Genomic DNA, 19,000 nt, shown 5'->3' with positions numbered 1-19,000 from the left:
CTATTTAAACTGTTCTTGAGAGAAAAGCCTTTTCAGTCCAAAGTGAACCTTTCCTGCCATATTTTCAGGTTAATCATCAATTCTCATCCTTTATGAAAAATAATCATAAAGCACATGTTCCCTCTTTTAATGACGTTCTCTCTCACTTGGAAACCTTCTCCATCCCTTCTCTTTTCCAAAGCAAAAATAATCAAAATCAGAGATCGATTTGCATCCCAATGTAGCTATTTTTTTTAACATTGACTGAAAAAATGGCACAGAATTTTACCAGGAGAATATTGTAACACACATTTCCCGCCCCCCCACTCCCCCCCAAACAGGACAGACATTACAGTAAAAGCCTTTCTGTCTTGTAATGGGTTTGGTCAGCTTCCCGCGTGCTGGGGTGGTGCCACCCTCCTGGATTTGCCCCCGGGAGCCAAGCACTGAGCTCCCTCCTGCCCCAGCCCCCTGCTCTGCCCACCGCATCATTGCCCCCATCCCGCTTGCTCTGCTCAGCACGGGTGAGAGCTAGCACTCCGTCTGAGGTGAGGGCTTTTCTTTAAACCACTGGTGTAGTGCATCACCCCGGCTCGCTGCAGCCCCAGCAGCTCAGCCCATCTCCCTGCCGCGCTCTCCCCAGCCCCAGAAAAGGGATAATAATGCTGTGCTGTGCATAAGGATTAATATTTTAAAGCGGGTTGAGGTTAAAAGGTGTTGCATGGATCTGATCTGTGCTATTGAAGGTCAGCAGATGCTTTAGGAGGAGGATGGAGTAATAGTACTTTAAAAAATAATTATGGTTTATTCTTTTCAAATCCAATTATTTTCCGGAAGAACAGCAAGTAGTTTTAGTGTAATGGCCGTGGAAGTCAATCACAAGACATACAAACCCTGCACAACTCTAAACGCTTGCATTAGCCCTAATGCTTTCTCTCTTCAGCATTTAAATTTCTGCTTGCAAAATAGTTTATAGTAAGCTCTGCAATACATAAATATTAAAACATATAATCAGATGATTCCCTACATATTACTTTTTCCTTTCACCCACGGATGATTTTTACTCGCAGCAGTGGCACACCATGCCATGCAGCCAAATCCAGACCACGCAGCCCTGGACTATTTATCCCATGTAACCCATGTAATGTGCTTCTGTAGCTTGGTGTCCTGGTTTCGGCTGGGATAGAGTTAATTTTCTTCTTAGTAGCTGGTACAGTACTGGGTTTTGGATTTAGTGTGAGAATAATGTTGATAACACGCTGATGGTTTAGTTGTTGCTAAGTAGCGCTTATCCTAAGCCAAGGACTTTTCAGTTCCCCATGCTCTGCCAGCAAGCAGGGGTGCAAGGAGCTGGGAGGGAGCACGGCCGGGGCAGCTGACCCCAACTAGCCAAAGGGGTATTCCATACCATGGAACGTCATGCCCAGTATATAAACTGGGGGGAGTTGGCCGGGAGGGGTGGATCGCTGCTCAGGCATCGGTCAGCGGGTGGTGAGCAATTGCATTGTGCATCACTTGTCTTTTCTTGGGTGTTATTGCTCTCTTTTTTTGTTACATTCCTTTCCATCACAATTATTATATTTTTATTATTATTAGTTAGTAATGTATTTTATTTTACTTTAGTTATTAAACTGTTCTTATCTCAACCCACGAGATTTACTTTTTTTTCCCGATTCTCCTCCCCACCCCACTGGGAGCAGGGAGCGGCTGCGTGGTGCTGAGTTACCAGCTAGGGTTAAACCATAAAACTTGGACATCCCCTCCTGCGTGGTACCCAATCTGCCAGCTGATTATTTTTGTTTTCAGATAAATTCTCAGACACGGACCCACCAAAGCAGTTGCCTCGCTGTTGGTCCTTAAGCCACGCAGAAGGATTGCCTATTTGATCGGCTCACGTCTGTACGGTGTGCCATAAGGTTGAGTGGAAGGAATTTAGTGCACTTTCTTCCGCTCGTTGCTGTATAGCAGGTATTTGCATGATTGCCTATGTAAGGTTTGATATCCAGGTCAAGCCACGCAGTTGCACGTGGGCACTAGATGCCTACCCGGCTAAATGTGCCAGGGGCTGCACGTGTGCACCCCAGCACACCCGAGTGTGCAAATCCAACTCACGTTAAGTGGATCCATCTCTGCTTTTATCCTCTGAATGAACAGGCAGCCCCGGGACCGCAAGCACCGCTGGTATTCGATATCAGTTTGTTGGAACGCATTGCCCATCATCTTATTGAATGCACTGCATTATTCATCAGAGAGATTAAAAAATGGAGTAGCTATTGTTGGTCCCATTTAAACTCTCAGTTCCTGCAGCATTGAAAGGAGCGGTCATTACCTGTCTCCTCTTTCACAGTAGATCCAATTTGCCGGGATGCATGTTTCCCGGGAAGCCCCGTAGGGCTCCTCAGGGCCGGAATGATTTATTTATAGGAATGACCTTAGCATTACTTTGAAGATTTTCTGCTGACATTTGTGCACTGCATAGTATTTGTGGCAAGAAATTCTCTGTATTTCTAAGTCCCCTTTCCATTTGCCAAAAGTTTTTGCGATCTGTTTTCTGGTTTGTTAAACTCCAGAGTAAACCATCGGCCAGAGTTACAGCTCGGATGCCTCTGTGGCTCACTCAGACGGCTTGCTTCTTTTCCATGCCCATGTTTTCGTGTTCCCTGTCTGGATACGAAGCCCAGCGCTGCTGATCATCTGCACTGAGCGGCATTGCTGTGTTTTCCCGCAGGCTGCACCCCTGCAGCAGCGCCACAGCATCCCACAAAACCCCAAAAAGACGTAGAGGACTTCTTCCCTTGCGCTGCTGCCCGGGTACGTTTGAAGAAGTATTTTCATCAGTTAAGCTGCAAATGTCTCCAGGGACACCGAGCATTACCCAAACCTGTGATGCCTGTTCTGGCTATGACCTAGGCAGATTAATAAAGTGCAGTTGCATGACCGATGGGCTTGGCCACGCAAACCTCCAGGGATGTTCTTGATGAGCAGGAGTCTCTGTGCTTATCTGGGCAATGTGACCGTCCTTTTTTTGTGTCCTGTTTATAAACAGCCAGGCTGGGCTGACCCAGAAGGGTTTTGTTTGTACCCATGGTGCGCCGGTCTGTGAAGGGCTTTAAATAGCTACTGACAATTATTTTAGGATTTTGAACAGGGAAAGAGCTAGTAAATGTCTTTGGAAAAGGTCTGATTAACGCAGCGGGAGAGAGCGGGGAGCCGGGTGAGGGAGGCGTGGATGCAGCGGGACGCACGGCTCCCCGTGCACGATGGGACCTGCAGTTACATGACGTTTCTGACCACTGCTGTGTATTTGGTAGAGACAAACGTAAGGCTGATTCTTCTGCTGAAGCTATTAAACTTCTCCAGTTTGGGATCTGTTAGTGAACCATATATCCCCTTTATGCAGGTAAGAGCAGAGAGAGAAATAAATTACCCTAAAACTCATCACTGAGTTGCTGCCACGGCAGGGATTACAATTTGGCAGCCGATGCCCACCTCCCCCCCGCCAAGTGCTCCTTCTTGGGGATCTCGGCAGTATTAAATGTCCCCAGGCGGCTGACAGACATGGCACGGTGTCTCTCTGAGACCCTGCACCGACCCCCTCTGTCTGGGCTGAGTCTCCCAAATGCCATGGGCGGCCACCCGAACAGTCCTTGCACCTTGCCTGCCCTTCACTGGGCTGATCAGAAATCCAGCCCGCTGCCGCTTCAGCAGAGAAACATAGGAGAAACTATCAAAATCCTTCACAGAAGGATGGGAGAGTCAAGAAGATGTTTCAAACTGCAGCTCGGTGCAGCTGCAGAGAAACACGGAGCACGAGGCAGGGGATGGTGGATCCCATCGGTTCTGCATGGAAATAAATACACTCCTGCACGGCATAGCCACCCTCTTAAAACGCGGCTGGCTTCATGCAGGGAAAAAGTTGATCTCTGCAAAGCAAAAAGCCTTAAAAATGCTCCAGGAAATAACTGTGTTTTATTCATAGGGGGAGAAAGCGGGACAGCTAAGGGAGAGGAAAGCAGAAGGATGCCGGGGTGGCAGGGAGGCTTTGGCCGTGTGTCTAGCAGGCAGCACAGGCACCGCAAGGACCAGCGGGCAGCAGCAGCAGGCAGCAGCAGGCAGGGCTGGACTCTGACCTGGAAACCGTGTGGCCTTTGCTGATGCTGACAGTCGTTCAGGCTGCCGGCCGGGGGAACGTGGAGCTACAGCCTTCGTTTGTTTATAGGGTGTTTATTTACAGCCCTCGTCTGAGCCAGGTTATTTTCTAGCCTGATTTCCCAAGGAAATCCCACTGCCTGCCGGTCGCTGGGCTCATTGCTCACCTCGGGTGGCTTTTGGACACGCTGCCCACTTCAGGTGTCTGAGGGACAGGGAGATGCTCAAACCACGTGCAGTTCCCAGCGGTTTTTTGAAAATGAGTGATGGGTGAAGGCGAACGGCCCTACCGCTGCCTGGGAAGAAAGCGGACAGGCACTGTCTGTCTGCCACTGCACGCCCGGGGACGGATCCAGCCTGAGCCGCAGGCTCTGCCAGCACCAGATGAGAGCATGCAAAAGAGCAAGCCATGGCATTTGTGTGACCACCCCTAGTGCTATCTATAAGCCAAAACCCGGGCTGTTGCCCATTTATACGTGCAACACCGACCCCTCTTCTGCACAAACCCCCCAAAACTAAGAGGAACGTGCAGTCACCCATCACTGCAGACACCTGATTAGGGGTTGGCAGGCCTGGATCACGCTTGCTTGGCAAATTGGCTGGTATCTGATGGACAAAGTATCTTCTAGCCAGGTCCAAATTTTGTGAAGGGACAGGGACTTGTCCAGGTATTGTCCCCCATCCTCCCTGCAGGACCGTGTTGGTGGCCTGAGCCGTTTAATGCTGGGATAATCTGCTTTAAATTTACCAGCCCCCCTTGCCACCCTAGGCTCATTTTGAATATGGGGTCTGATGAATGCTTCATCCCATCCGCAGGTTTCCCAATGAAAAAAAAGATCTATCTCAGAAAGGTCCGCTTGAATTATTTCCAGGTACTATGCATCTTGCAGCAGAAGTTGAGGCGGTCCATGATCAATACCCTCTGAGATGTCTGAGTAAGAAATGACCGTGATGTTCAATTTAGATAAGGCAGATATTTGCAGTTGGGCTGGAAACTTTCTGAAAATGAGGTGAACTAAACAGTTAATGACTTTTAAAGTGTCATAATGATGAAAGGATTATTAAATCCTGAAGAGACGGGACCAGGTCTTGACCCTCGTCTTGGGTTAATTGTCTTCTGTGGAGACAGTACAGGACCTGGTGCTTTTCACAGGGTTGTTCAAATGATTTATACTAGAGCAAAGGGAGAAAAACTACCGAGCTGCAGTTTGGACCAGGGGTGGGAGTTATCTGACAAGCTATAATCTGAAATCTCCGAAGTCTAGGGGAGAGCAGTCCTTTTAAAGCATCAAACTGATGGCGGTTCCAAGCTGGGACATCATGTGCCGTTAGGAAATGGAAATTCAGTCATGCAAAACAGCTAAACATAACAACTGCTAAAAGAGAGCCTGTTTTGTGGAAGAAAATAGGGAGGCTGACCCTATAAATTTGTTCTCTGCACGTTCTGCATGAGGTTTTTGGAAATGCCCATTTACACAAAGCAAAGGTTAACCCCTGGTTGGAAGAATCCATAAAACCCTACTCTGCTCCAGGTCTCCCCAGTGCCTCTGTGTGGATAAGGGTTAAACCCTGAAACCCATCTCTTAGTCAAGTGTCTCAACCGCCTTTAAAATCAGGTAGATTGGACTTGGGAACCTGCCTTTAAGCTCTTCATCAGAGCACAGCTTCCCGCCCATTTCTGAGAATTTCTGCTAAAGTACATGACTTGGGAAAATTTTTATTACTGAAAATCTGAAAGTGAATCTTTTCCCCAGTTTGATTTACAGAACACATCAAAGTATTAATTGTGGCCTTGACCACACATGTAACTGATGGGGTAAACAAGGGAAGATTATCTCACGTCTGACTTACCAGGGGTTACGGTGACCTACCACGAGGTTTGTTTTAGCATTTTGCTTTTCACACGTCGTAATTCTGGGTCTTTCCTTGCAAAGCCGTATCTGTACTTCGGAAAACAGAAGCACAGAGGCACCCATCCACACATGTAAGTGTATCACAGAAACCCCCTCAGCCAGCCGTGGTTCCCAGCTTCACGCAGAGCAGACATCTTTATAAACTGTGCTCATTTATAGTCTTACGTGGGGTTTCCATAGGGTTCCCCACCTACACACAGAAGAGAGGGGAATTTTCCTCCTAGTAACAAATATTCATTATTTTAGCTTCTGGTCACCACAAACACTTATCCAATATTTTTTTTAATGAATTTTGACTTTTCTGTGCCAGGCCTCCACGTTTCTTCTTTTCATGTCTACATACGATTCATTTAATCTTTCCCAAAAGAGTCTAGGGAATTGGATTAATGAGGCAAATTAATAAACTATTGTAGCCGTGAGACCTCATACACTTTACTTACCAAGTACAGTACATCATCCTTAACTCAGAGGTCCGGAAAAAGTTGTTAATGAACAAATTTTGCCATCCTCGGTGCTATGTGACTACTGCCAGCGAGGATGCTACCTGCTGGAGCAGGGGCTGTGAAATGCCGCAGGGATTTGCCGGCTGTGCCCTGGATGCCGAGACAGTGGATGGGTGCAGAGTGCTCTGCTACGGCTCAGGCATCAAGGTGCATCTGCTGCTCTGAATCCGTGCCAGGGAAATGCACCATATAGCTGGAGATTTTATCACAGACCATTGTAACTCGACAACAATAAAGCAATTAGAGTTTGGGCCTGAGCCTACAGCACTTGGAAGGATGACGAACCTCGCCTTTATGGAAACTAACAACAAAGGTTTGGTTCCTGTGTTGTGGCTTTATCCATCAGTTTCAAAATGACTTACCCTCCCACAGACTCGGTAAGGTGAGTTTGGGGCTATGCACCCTTCTCTGAGGTTTGAGGTCTTTTCCATCATCGGGCAGATTTGTGCAGGTGCAGGTCAGAGGGTTACCCTGCCGTAGCTTCCCCGCCAAGGCTGGTTTTGTACTTCAGCAAAAAGCGCACCCAGAATTTGCAGAGGGTCAGTTTAAGAGCGGTAGCTATCTGCACGCTCTCAACACCTCCAGTCCTTTGGCCGGGGTAGGGCAGAGAATGATCGACGTGGTACAGCGAGCTCTGCCTTCAGGAGATGCATCCACGCATCGGAGTCTGTGCCTCAGCGCAGCCATGGTGGGATGCTGTGTGCTCTGGACAAGCTCAAGCTCTAAGACAGGGATGGAGACCATGTATCTGATATTGATCTTTGTTTAATACAATATATTAAGCAATTTAAACAGCAAGCACCCGGCAGTGCTCTTTGGCAGGCAGCCCACGCTCTCGGGAGCATCATTCGCATTTGCCGTCTTCTGCTGTGCCCAGCCTCTGCCTCCCCTCTGCCAGCAGCTTCAGGGAGCGGGACAGAAAGCTGAGAGGGACTGTGAGGGCAGGCAGGCAGCAGGGACCCTCCTGCTGAGCCCACCCGCCCCCGACTGGTTTTCTCTGAGCAAGTGGGGGCTGGAAGATCCCTTTTTTTGTAGTAATATTGCCTTTTCTGGTGAGCTTTTTCCTCTGGGGTGGCTCTGGGATGGGGTGCAGAGGGGACACCAGGGAAGGCTGTATCCTGGCAGGCAGCTGCTTTTGCTGTCCAAGGTAAGGAACGCTAAGAGATAAGGGAGAACACAAATCCAGATGAGATTTGGCTTTTACCAGTGGCTTTCTTACAAAGTGCACCTGCGTACGTCTGGAATAGTTTTAAAGATACACAGTTCTCTGAGCGCAGGGAGGTGAGACAGAGCGGGGGCTCCCATCTGCCCCATTCAGGATGGTCTCAGCAAACTTGAAGGCTCCTGACCACGATGGCAGTGATACCGTCCTCCCGATTCACCCGGTTCTCTGCTGGCGCAGGATGTGAAGGTAGGGTCCTCAGAAACCTGGAGATGGCAATGCAGTGATCGCCGTTAACTCCTCGTCTCGGTGCTGGTGGCAGAGGCGTCTGCCTTTTGCCAGGAAACGGAGAGTACCCGCTGGGAAGTGGTGGCCCTGGCTGTGGTTTAGTCAGGCCCTAAAGCTTCACCCATCCAGGCTGGAGACAGAAGTGTTTGTCTCGCCAGGGAGAGTCATTTCTGAGCATCCTCTAATCTGGGAACCCCACCTTTGTTAGGGAGAAGCCTAATGGATCCAAGCACCTAAGAGCATCCTGAAAAGGGAGCAGACTGGATCGCTGTCTGGGGCTCCAGCAGGCTCGGGACTGAACGCCTTCCCAAGTTCCTTTATGAGCAGAATTTTCTACTTGTTTATGTCAATTTTGCCATGTGTAATCTGTTTGGCCTGCCTGGAGGAGCAGCAGGGCACTAATTAATTAATGATCACAGGAATGACTCACTTTCCTTGTGCCCTCCTGTGGCACCTTCTTTGTCACAGTAGGAAGCAGAAGCACAGATCCTGTTCCAGGCTGCTCTGGCCTGGCTCCTAGGTAAGGAGGCCAGCAAAATATGAATTTACAGTGACCGTGCAGTGTTTGCCACTTGCCCAATGTCGCCACAGAAGAGCAGCGTGGGAGTGAGCTTGCTCCACGAATAGCCGTTCTTCACTCACTGTTCCTGAGGAAAGCTGGAAACCTTGAGATTTTAATAGCATTGGGATTAATGCTGTCTGCTTAAATGAAGAAGACAATAGCTCTGTAATTAGTATGACTTCCTAAACAAAAATGGGGAAGCTGCTTGCCCTGCTACTCAGGGAAAGAGCTCAGCCTGGTCCTAGGGCAGGCTGGGCAGTAAGGCTCGTACATCACCACTGCTTCCCCCAAATGTGAAGTCTTGTAGAAGCTCCATCGCTGGTACGAAGGCTGCCGCAGTCTGCATGCGGGCATGGGGAATCTCTAAGGGTGGGAAATCTTGCAGGGGTTAAAATACTTCCCCCACCCACAAGCTGTGGTACAGTGAGAACACAGAACTTACATCACGTTTAGGACAAAATAAAATGAATTCAGTTTTGACCATCTGGCCTGGAACAGGAGAGAGCTGAGGTTGCCCCTGCAAGGACTGTGCTGGCTAATGCAAACTCTTGTGCACGGTGAGTACAGCGGAGAAGGGATGCTGGAAGGGGAGAAGCCAGGAACATCACCGTGGAGGGGTAAATTGTATTTGTGGGCGGGCAAGAAGCTATTTGTTATGGGCAGATTCCCTTCCCTCTGAGATCATCTCAGCTGACAGTCATCAGACGTGGCTGAATTCTCCATTACCCAAACAAGGCTTGGTCATATCCTCTTATGACAGCTTAGAGTCTGTTATTACTGTTTATTACCAGATTGACACGGGCTCGCAGGCCCCGTCCTTACTGCTCTGCCTGCAGCTAGCAGAAGCGTGATGAATGCAGGATTCGGGAACCCTTGCTGCATTTAGAAATCCTATAGGGAAAAAAAGCCTCTGAACCCCAAACCCACAACCACCAATGTCACTGTGCCAAAATAAAACTTTTATTTTTTTTAATTTTTTTTTTTTAAACTGAAGGGGAAGATTTCCATGTAACTTAGCACTGAAGAACAGACTGAGGAGTGGCTGACCGAGCCCCTCAGAGTTCAACTGTACATTTCTTTTTCATGCTACGCTGTGTAAATGTAAGATTAAACATCACACAGCTTTCTTTGGCCCCTGGCCAGGCAAAGGTTAGGAAATAATTCCTTTTTTATAGACATCTTTATCCATCTAGCATGTGTCAGTTTAGCCAAGAAGGATGTGAGCACTGCAGAGAAACTGATGTCCAGTAAAAGAAAAAAACCCACGATGTTCTCACTTATGTTCCTAAGGATATTGTTGAGAAACTTCAGATGAACTGGAACCAGATAATGCAATACAGATCTCGTCAAACGCATTGAGGTGAAAACTAAACTGGATGTTTACTTTCCTCCTGCTTACATTTGTGATCTGTAGCTAGGAACGGAGATGCAGTTCCCTGTTTGTTTAATGGGAGATGATAGAATATTTCAGGATACAGAAGCCTATGTTCTGCCAATTCATAGTATAAACAGACAAAATATTTCCTGGGGTTGATTTGTAAAGAACAGCTGTTCTTTAAGATGCTGTAGGTATCTTTCCCTCGAACTAATTTGATCAAGACCTAAAAAAAAGCCCACAAAATAAATACTCAACAATTCAAGCAGATACTGCAGCTGCTGGGTGAGGAAGGCTTGAGTTATGAAAATGGGGAAATTGCTACTCTACAGGAAGATGCCAGCTAAATATTTCCTCTGGTGTGGGAAGTGTTGTCACGGCAATGGAGAAAAACAGAGCACCCAAGGAAATGGGTACCACGAGGAAGGGTAATTAGCAACTGGCAGATCTAAAACATTTTCCTGTGTGTTTGTGTCCCGGTTTCGGTTGGGATAGAGTTAATTTTCTTCTTAGTAGCTGGTACAGTGCTGTGTTTTGGATTTAGTGTGAGAATGATGTTGATAACACGCTGATGGTTTAGTTGTTGCTAAGTAGCGCTTATCCTAAGTCAAGGACTTTTCAGTTCCCCGTGCTCTGCCAGCAAGCAGGTGGGCAAGGAGCTGGGAGGGAGCACGGCCAGGGCAGCTGACCCCAACTAGCCAAAGGGGTATTCCATATAATTATTATATTTCATTATTATTATTTTTAGTATTATATTTTACTATAGTTAATGAACTGTTCTTATCTCAACCCACGAGTTTTACCTTCTTTCCCGATTCTCCTCCCCATCCCACTGGGAGCGGGGCAGGGGGAGTGAGGGAGCGGCTGAGTGGTGCTTAGCTGCTGGCTGGGGTTAAACCACGACAGTTTGGTACTAACGCTTAAGGACACAGGATCAGGACTCACCTTTTAAAAATATTCTATATAAGAAGAGGGAGAGAATGTGCCTAAGAATATCAAAATGTCTTACTTCAACATTCTTTTACCTTTTTTTTCTCCATCTCCTCTAAGTCATTGGTTTTGTGGCTGAATGCTTTAATTTGCCACCAAATGTAGTTCAGGTTTCCATCCATAGCAGGTAGCCTCCATTGTCTTTTCAGTTTTAAAACTATACAGTGTTTTTGAGACCATTTATTGGTCTCAAAAATTGGTTGCATTACATGTAACCCCTGAGATAGCTGTCTGGAATGCTGCATAAATTACAGCCTCTTCAACCGACCACTTAATGTAAGTAAGACGGAAAAAAATAGCATGCAGATGATGATGAAAGGCAAGAGCATTTTTCAAAACTCAAGGTCTTCACGCTAATAGTAACAAATTTCTTGTCTCTGCTGGGGGTGACCTTGTAAAAATCAGCTTGCATGTGTATCTCAAAACATCAGGACTAAATTAGGTCTTCATAACGTGACTGTAGTCTGAACTAGACTGTTCGTATTCCCCGGAGAGGTCAGTGTGCCTAGGATGTAACTTGTTCAGCCTAGTTCAGACGCCGTGAAATGTACTGAGACGTTTTCAAGTGTGGTGAGCTGCATATGTTGCTTTCTCCTTGCATTGAGAAGATAGGACATCTCAGAACAGCTCGTAGGCAAACGGCTGTTGGAGAGATGGCTACTAGATGATAAGCGAAAGACTTCCTTTTAGATGGGAAATATTGCTCGCTAGACAGTTTCCAAAAATGCAGATGTTGTGGTAAATGGCAGTTTGTTGAAGCCAAACTGTTTTGCACAAGCTAATGAGTTTCAGCACATTTTTGAGCTACACTAACAAGTGCTGCCAGTTTGCCAGGAGGACCAGGAGGTGGCCTGGACTTGATGGAGTGTATCTCAGGGGAAGCTCCGTGTTATGACGAGGCATCCCCATCACTTCAGAGTCCATCTCTGAACCAGCCACGCTGGGCTCCTGGGCTCCCTGGCTTGGATGCTGGAGACCTCAGGAGATCACACAGAGCTTTGGAGAGCAAGTTCCAGAGTTTCTGGATAAATTACAAAAGCCTCAAATTCTGTGATCATTTTATTTTTTGTTTGAAATAACATTGTTCTTTTTCGGGCAAGTTGTCAATATTTTTTCTTTTGTAGAATTAAGTATTTTAGAACTTTGAAAATTCAAGCAGAAAATCCTTTAATCAGTTCTAGTTATAAACTTGTATGATAAATATTAATGAAATCATGATTTTTGTCATGGCCCCTCCAGTACTAGGCTGGAATAAAAAGAAGCCAAAGCTTTTCTTGGTGTTCCAGATTAATGGCTTGTGTTTCTAATCTAGAATTTCTTTTATTTCACGCAGCCTCAGCCAACTTGGGGCTTCATTATCTCTAGTCACATTATCTCTCAATGAAAAACAACTAGATTAAACTTCATGTAGGCTTACAACACTGAAAAGAGGCAGAGTGTACATGTTTTGGAGACAACTAGTGCAAACTTAGACTACATATTAGAAAAAAACAAATTCAGTGTCAGTCAGACCCTGGAACAGGGCTCAGAGAAGCCGTGGGATCTCCATCCGTGGAGGGATTCAGACTCAACTGCACAAGGCCCTGAGCAACGTGATCTGACTTTCAAGCTGGATCTAACTTGAAAGTTGTCCCTGCTTTGAGCAGGGGGTGAAGCAGAACACCTCCGGAGGTCCCTTCCTACCAAACCATTCTATGATTCCATGACATTATCTGATACACATTTAACACCAAAGCTGTGTAAAACTGTAGACTATACCTACAAGTACGAAAAAACCATTGTAGCCAGAGCCATGGCACAGTCATCTCTGGGATGGACTACTGCAGCCATGCAGTCCAAATGCAATGACTGATGGTACAGAAAGAAAAGGAATACGTAGGTACCCTGCTACATGAGAAAATTAGCTAAACAGAGCATATCTACCCAAAATGTAACCCAGAACACAGATGCTAATATCCCTTATTTTTCCTGGCATGTTTTAGGAAGACCGTGATTACTACTAGATGTAAGGACCTCAGCCTGAGTGACCTCTTGGTGAGAGCAAATCTACTCGTTCCTCTGTGCTAAGCTGGGATATTGGTCCAGCACTGGCACAAAAAGAAATGTCTTCTGCATTGTGGAACTGGCAGTCAAAAACACTGGGAAAAAAACTTTAGCAATTTGTCATTCTCAAAAACATCTGAAATATATTTTTAAATAATGAGTTTTAGGAACCAATATTTGTGGTTCTTTTTTTGTCTTAACTTCTAGTTTCTGAACCTTCCGATTGCACTGAGGTTATATTTAGTCCATATTTTATGCTTTTCTTCACTGCCTTGAGGATTAGAAATCTACTTTGAAAATAAAACCTCAGAGTCTAACTTAATCACTTGACTCTAGAGGCAGGAGGTCTAGGACAGAAAGCAAATATTCCAAGAAAAACATTAAAATACTGGGAGTTGACAGAACTGTGATTTAACAGTGTTTAACTGAGAAGATCTAACAGGACCATACGCCGAGGCAGTCAACAGCTCTAAAGGGAAGTCAAAGTCCAAGGGACTTTTCTCAAGGGGTTATCAAACTTAAATAAGATGAAGCTATTTTGATTTTGAGCAATACACCAGTAAGACCTTATTTGGAATATTCTCTGATGCGAGAGGAAGACAGCCAAGAAATGAATATGGCTCAGCTTCGGAGATGTGTGCTCTGAGGGAAGAGCAGCTCCACTTGACCTCTTCACTGAGTGCCTGAGAACAACGTGAAACCTCTTGAAGACTAAGCTATCTGGGCAAGAAGTATACTCGGAACAAGAGAGTGGCAAATTCAAAGCCAGGATGGCAAGATAAGAGAAACAGCACCAAAATGAAATGGCAGAACTTCTGTTTCTTCCGCAGAGTGGTAGGAAAGCACTAATCCAAACAGATTTGCGCTCCATTTGAGAAATAATCTTCCTAATTCGATGCAAGTAATGAGACCCATTCATCTGAACAGCCTTCTTCTGCTTCTGACGTGTAGTCTGGATTGTATCTACATCAGTTGTGTAATAAATATTACTAATATACTCAGTGAAATGTGACTTTTCTATACCGATCAAATATGGCTTGTGGGCAAAGGTCCAAATCCGAACTTTCTCACTGGGCCTTGGGTGTTTGCCCAGGCCCCTTGACTGTTGCAGCTGACTTGACAGAGAGATGTATGGTGGGAAGTCTTGGGGAAACTGGGCTACATGAAACCTCTGGCATTGCAAGAAGAGCAGTGCGATGTCCAGGAAGAGAAGCATGTGAATCCCCCCGGTCAAGGATTTCAATGTTTGTAAAGGTTCAATCTCCAGCGGAGGAACGTGACCTTCGTGAGACCGAGCAGCTTCACCAATTTCCAATTACTTCAGCGGGAGCTCAACATTTTGCATAATTTTGTAAAATTGGTTTTATTGATTAACCTGAATTGCATCAGGCAAACGTAAATCAATGGCTCGCCTTCTCCGCTTCTGTTTTGCTTGGCCAGTAATGAGATGTACAGACAAATGATTATACATGGATCTGGCTGGCTTATGACATCAGTCCTTGAGACAGGAGTTTACTCCTCAGTTAAATACACTTCTGAATTCTCTAATGCTCAGTCCTTACTCTGACCTCTACGGAAGATCTAACTTGCTGTAATATTTAAGCAATTTCAGCTGTATACAATCCCAATATATACTCTAAATTGTTCTTTTGTGTTAAAGCCCTGTAAATTTAAAACTGTCCCTGGACATGCGCAGTTCCAGAGCTGTCTGTCTTATGGAAGTGGAGGCTGTTGAAGCTTAAACTTTTTCCAAAGAGGTTAGGCAAGACAAACTCACGTGCAGTTGAGACATGTGGTTGGAATACTGAAGCAACACGTTCCTGAATCACAAAATCTGTATTTCACGGGGTGGCAAGGATTACTTGGTAGACAACAAACATATTTTTTATATGAAAGCAGAAATGTGTGCTACAAAAAGACTATTTATAATGCTGCTTACCTACTAGGTAGCCACGTAAGAGCTATCAACGGGAGAGAGTACTGACAACAAGCTAATGAGCTCCTGCTGCTCGATAAATGTCTTAGCTTTGCTTCAGCATTTCTTTGTGCAGTGGGAGGGAAACAGTGATCCTAGACAATGTTCTAGTGCAATTATTTTATTCTGTTTCTACCCATCATTTTAGCATAACATACAAGGAAGGCACAGCAGCTTTTGCGATGCCTGATACAAGTAAACAATAGTTGCTCAATGTAAAATTACTAAATTCTCTTCTTTTAAAGTTAGGAATAAAAGCAATCAAAGAACTGTCCTTCCAGGAAAGTAACCTAGTTTGAAAATGCTTTATTTTTCTGTTCTCTGATTTATTTTTCCCTTGTTGTATCTGTAAATAAGGCATAGCATTATGAGGTATCCTGCAAAATGGCTTTCTGTAAGATTAAAAGTAGGAATAAGACTGAAAGCTACTTTTTATCCAGTTGTTGAAGCTGCCTATTTGTGATGAGAAGTGCTGGGAGAAGGTATAGATTTTTTGCGGAACATATCTCTAAAATAAGGCAACGGTATTAAAGTAATAAGAATTTATGGCCCAGGCTAGGCCTGAATTAAAATAAAAATCTATTCTCTTCCAAAATTCAGGACTTTCCAGAAAACCATCCTTTCCACATTTTAATTCCAGACTCGTGTATTCCTTAGCTTCATCAGTTACCATCCTTATAAGGTCCCTGCTAATAGCATTAAACTATCCCTGGTGCTACTGATATTCTTTCACTATCCTGCTGAACGGGTAGTGTGGCAATTGGCACGGCTCCGTTAGCTACGCTCCCATGGAGTCTCACTCTTACCTGTTTTATTTTCTGTTTTTTATTTGAACCATATGTGTTTAATCCTAGATTTGCTCATAAAAAGGATAAGTCGCAATGAATAGGTAAGGGGAAGGCTTCTGAGATACACAATGAACATATCCAGAATCCTTAAGCAGTCTATCAGTGGATTACGTCAACTCCAAGATAGATTTTGCTCCCTCTGGCTCATCAAATAATCTGATTAGCTGGCACTGATTATGCTCAGCATGATGTACTGTATTCTGTAAGCCGAACACAGAACGTCCGTTCTCTGTTGCCTCGTACGCTCCTGGATAGCCTTCTTTTACAATAAATGCCCTTTTCACTTTCGCCAACCGCTAACGGCTGCTAACTCTGGCTTGGATTTGGGGCATATTAATGCCACCTGATAATATTGCCTTGCTACATAAGAAAAGTGGTGTGCTCACCTAAAGCAGCAAAATGCATGAGCTCTTGCCTCTCAGCTTCACAGCCAACCTACAGCCACTGAGTTTAGCACCTACGACTTTTACGTGATGTTTGGGGAGGGGTGATGCCATCAGTGGGGCTCACAAAAGTCGGTGCTCAGAGGAGGGAGCTACCCAACCTAGGCATCAAAACCAGTGGTTGTACAACGCGGTATTTTTATCTAGCCTCAGTTAGCAGCGTTGGAGGAGTCAGTGTTACGCTCACCCCACAATTCTGTCAACACTTCTTTTTCTGTTGGCAGGAGCATTTTGGGGGGGTCCCGGTGTTTGGTAGTAGTTAAATCTGTCATCGTTGAGGGTAAGGGAGATGCTGGCCATTCCACAGAAGAACCCAGCCTCTTTTGGCCTGACATTTCTATACAGCAATTAGTTTATGGATTTTAGTCCATTTTTCTCATGGATTTTTGTCTCAAGTCCTCGCAAATGTCTTACATGCCCCTAAAGGGACTCAGGCTGCTGCTTCCTTTTATAGTTGCATTGTTACTTGTCATTGTCCTCCCTCACGACTTTCTTTAAGAGTGCATTCAAAGAGCTCTTTGCATTCTCCCGTTTTATTTTTCTTTTCCCTTTGTTTTTAATACTCTGTTTCACATTTTCCTTAATTCTCTCCCTCTTTTTCTCCTCTTCTCTTTGTCCTCCCCCCTGCATTCTTTTGCTGTGACAAACCTGCTGATGCATGCTCAGAGCAGCGGCAGCAGCCACGCTGTGCTCACCATCTGGGACGGGCAGATCCTGCAGCCTCCCGGAGTCCCCAGAACCATACCGAATGCGCCCGCTGGACTGCAGCTACCCCATCGCCTCCCAGTTTCCCATTTTTCTCCGTGTGTGTTGCTTTTCTGTTGGCCATCCAGCACAGACTCCTTCACCTACTCAGCGTCTGCTCAGCTGAGGAAAGTTTCTAAGATTCCCCGATCATGTGGCTCAAACCCTTCAGCTGGAAAGCCCTATCCCGACGGATTTACTCCTTCACCCCCATCCTCTGCTCCCTGTGGAACCGGAGAGAAAGCAAGAAAAATGCGGTGCATGTTGAAGCTTTCAATACAAGTGCTCCCCACTTTTAACCTTTTTCTTTTTGCTATCGAAATACATTTCAAAGTGATTGAGGAGATAACAACTCAGTACCTACTTTTGTCATATTTCTGCACAGTTTTTCCTAGCTATATTTGTGTCCCCCCCACCACCTCTGCTGGGCATACACCGCCTGGAGAGGTGCGAGGTGCCTCTTGCTGGCCCCATGGAGAGCCACGGTGCTTTTGCAGTAGGGCAGCCCCGTAGCTGAAGAAGAGGAGGAACGCGTGGGTGTTTCGCTGTGCAACGTGAGCTGCTCCTACCTCCGACTACCCTCTGGGAGAAGACGGCTATCTCCTCCCCGGGGGTACAGACAGCGAGGCAGAGAGGACCGCTTTCCTCTTCGGTTGCTCTTTCCCTGCCCCTTTTGCCGATGTGTTTGCTGGCTCAGGGTATGGGATAAACTCTCACTTTTCTTGTAGTAAAAAAGACTAAAAGGAGAAGGGCTTGATCCATGTGCACGACATCCCTTCTTAGCGCAAAGCCCCTGGGGAAGTCAGAAGAAAACCTGTGACTCCGAAAATAATTTTCTGAAGGATGTGTTTTTGAGAAACGGTTAAAAACTGAGCCAACAGAACGGGTAGAATTAGCAAAGCCGTTTCCCGCTGGATGCAGCCACGAGGCCAGACCAGGGCTAGTGCGAGGGCAGTAACTCTTCCCATGATGACCGGGAGCGTGCGGTAATGACAGGGAAGGACCCTGCCTTCCTCCCCTGCCCAGAGCTCAGCTGCAAAGATTTGAAGCTCGCTTACAGGTCTCGGGGTGGCAGCCTGTAACAACACCCAACAGCTGGGGCAGGGAAGAACGGATTTGGTCGGGGCATTTTGCCTTCTCTGACTTCATCCTCGTTTGGATAGGGGGGATAGCGATCTAGCTATAGTTGAATATTTTTATGTTTCAAACGAAAATGGGAAAAAGAGCCACAAGTATGAGATTTTACTGGGTGTGAAGGCTGAGGCTGACTCAGAGAGGATGGAAAAGTGGTAACAAATCAGTCAGCCATTTAAAATATCCTGTTCTCAATAGCTGCAAAAACTGTGCTTCCTTTGGATTTTTGTGCATTTCTATTCCTCACCCTCTATGTAAGTGTTTCAGTTCAGTTGCAAATCTTCCTTGATCATAAAAAGCCTGAAAACACTGAATAAAGCCGTGGCAAGAGCAGGATTTGAGGAGCCAGTGTGAGTAGGGAGTTCTGCATATTCAAAGTTCAGCTAGTGAGAAATAACCATCTGGTGAGCACGTACATCTCTGCTCCTGGATAAGCCGAGGACGAATTGCCTAATAGGAGCCAGCGCTCTGCCTGAGAGCGAGTAGTTACCAGGGTAAAGAGAATTACATAAGAGGGAGATCTGCACTTATACGTCGCTAACTAGATGTAATCTTTGCACTCGGGCTGAGGCAATTCTGCTGCAGCACAAAAACACCCCATGCCAGCGTAAAATAATTTGGTATTTGTCTTTTTGCTCACCTGAAGCACAATTTTGCTTCACTCAGTCCCCCGGCTATTGTATGCAACATCTCGAAATATGCTACTGTGAAATGTTTCGGCGCTTTCTTTCTAATTATAGCTTTCGGTATCATTCGCTCGGTTATAAGCAGGGTGAATCAGAACAGAAACGTCAGGGAGGGTTGAAGGAAGAAACCCTTTACTAACAGTGAGCATCAGGACAGAAGAAACAGGGCGTCTTGTAAGGCAGCGTGGTGCAAAGTGCTCTTGTTT

Source organism: Gymnogyps californianus, chromosome 6, assembly GCF_018139145.2.
Source record: "Gymnogyps californianus isolate 813 chromosome 6, ASM1813914v2, whole genome shotgun sequence".
Taxonomy (NCBI): Eukaryota; Metazoa; Chordata; class Aves; order Accipitriformes; family Cathartidae; genus Gymnogyps; species Gymnogyps californianus.
The sequence above is the reverse complement of the archived record's forward strand: the minus strand, read 5'-3'. Positions refer to the sequence as shown.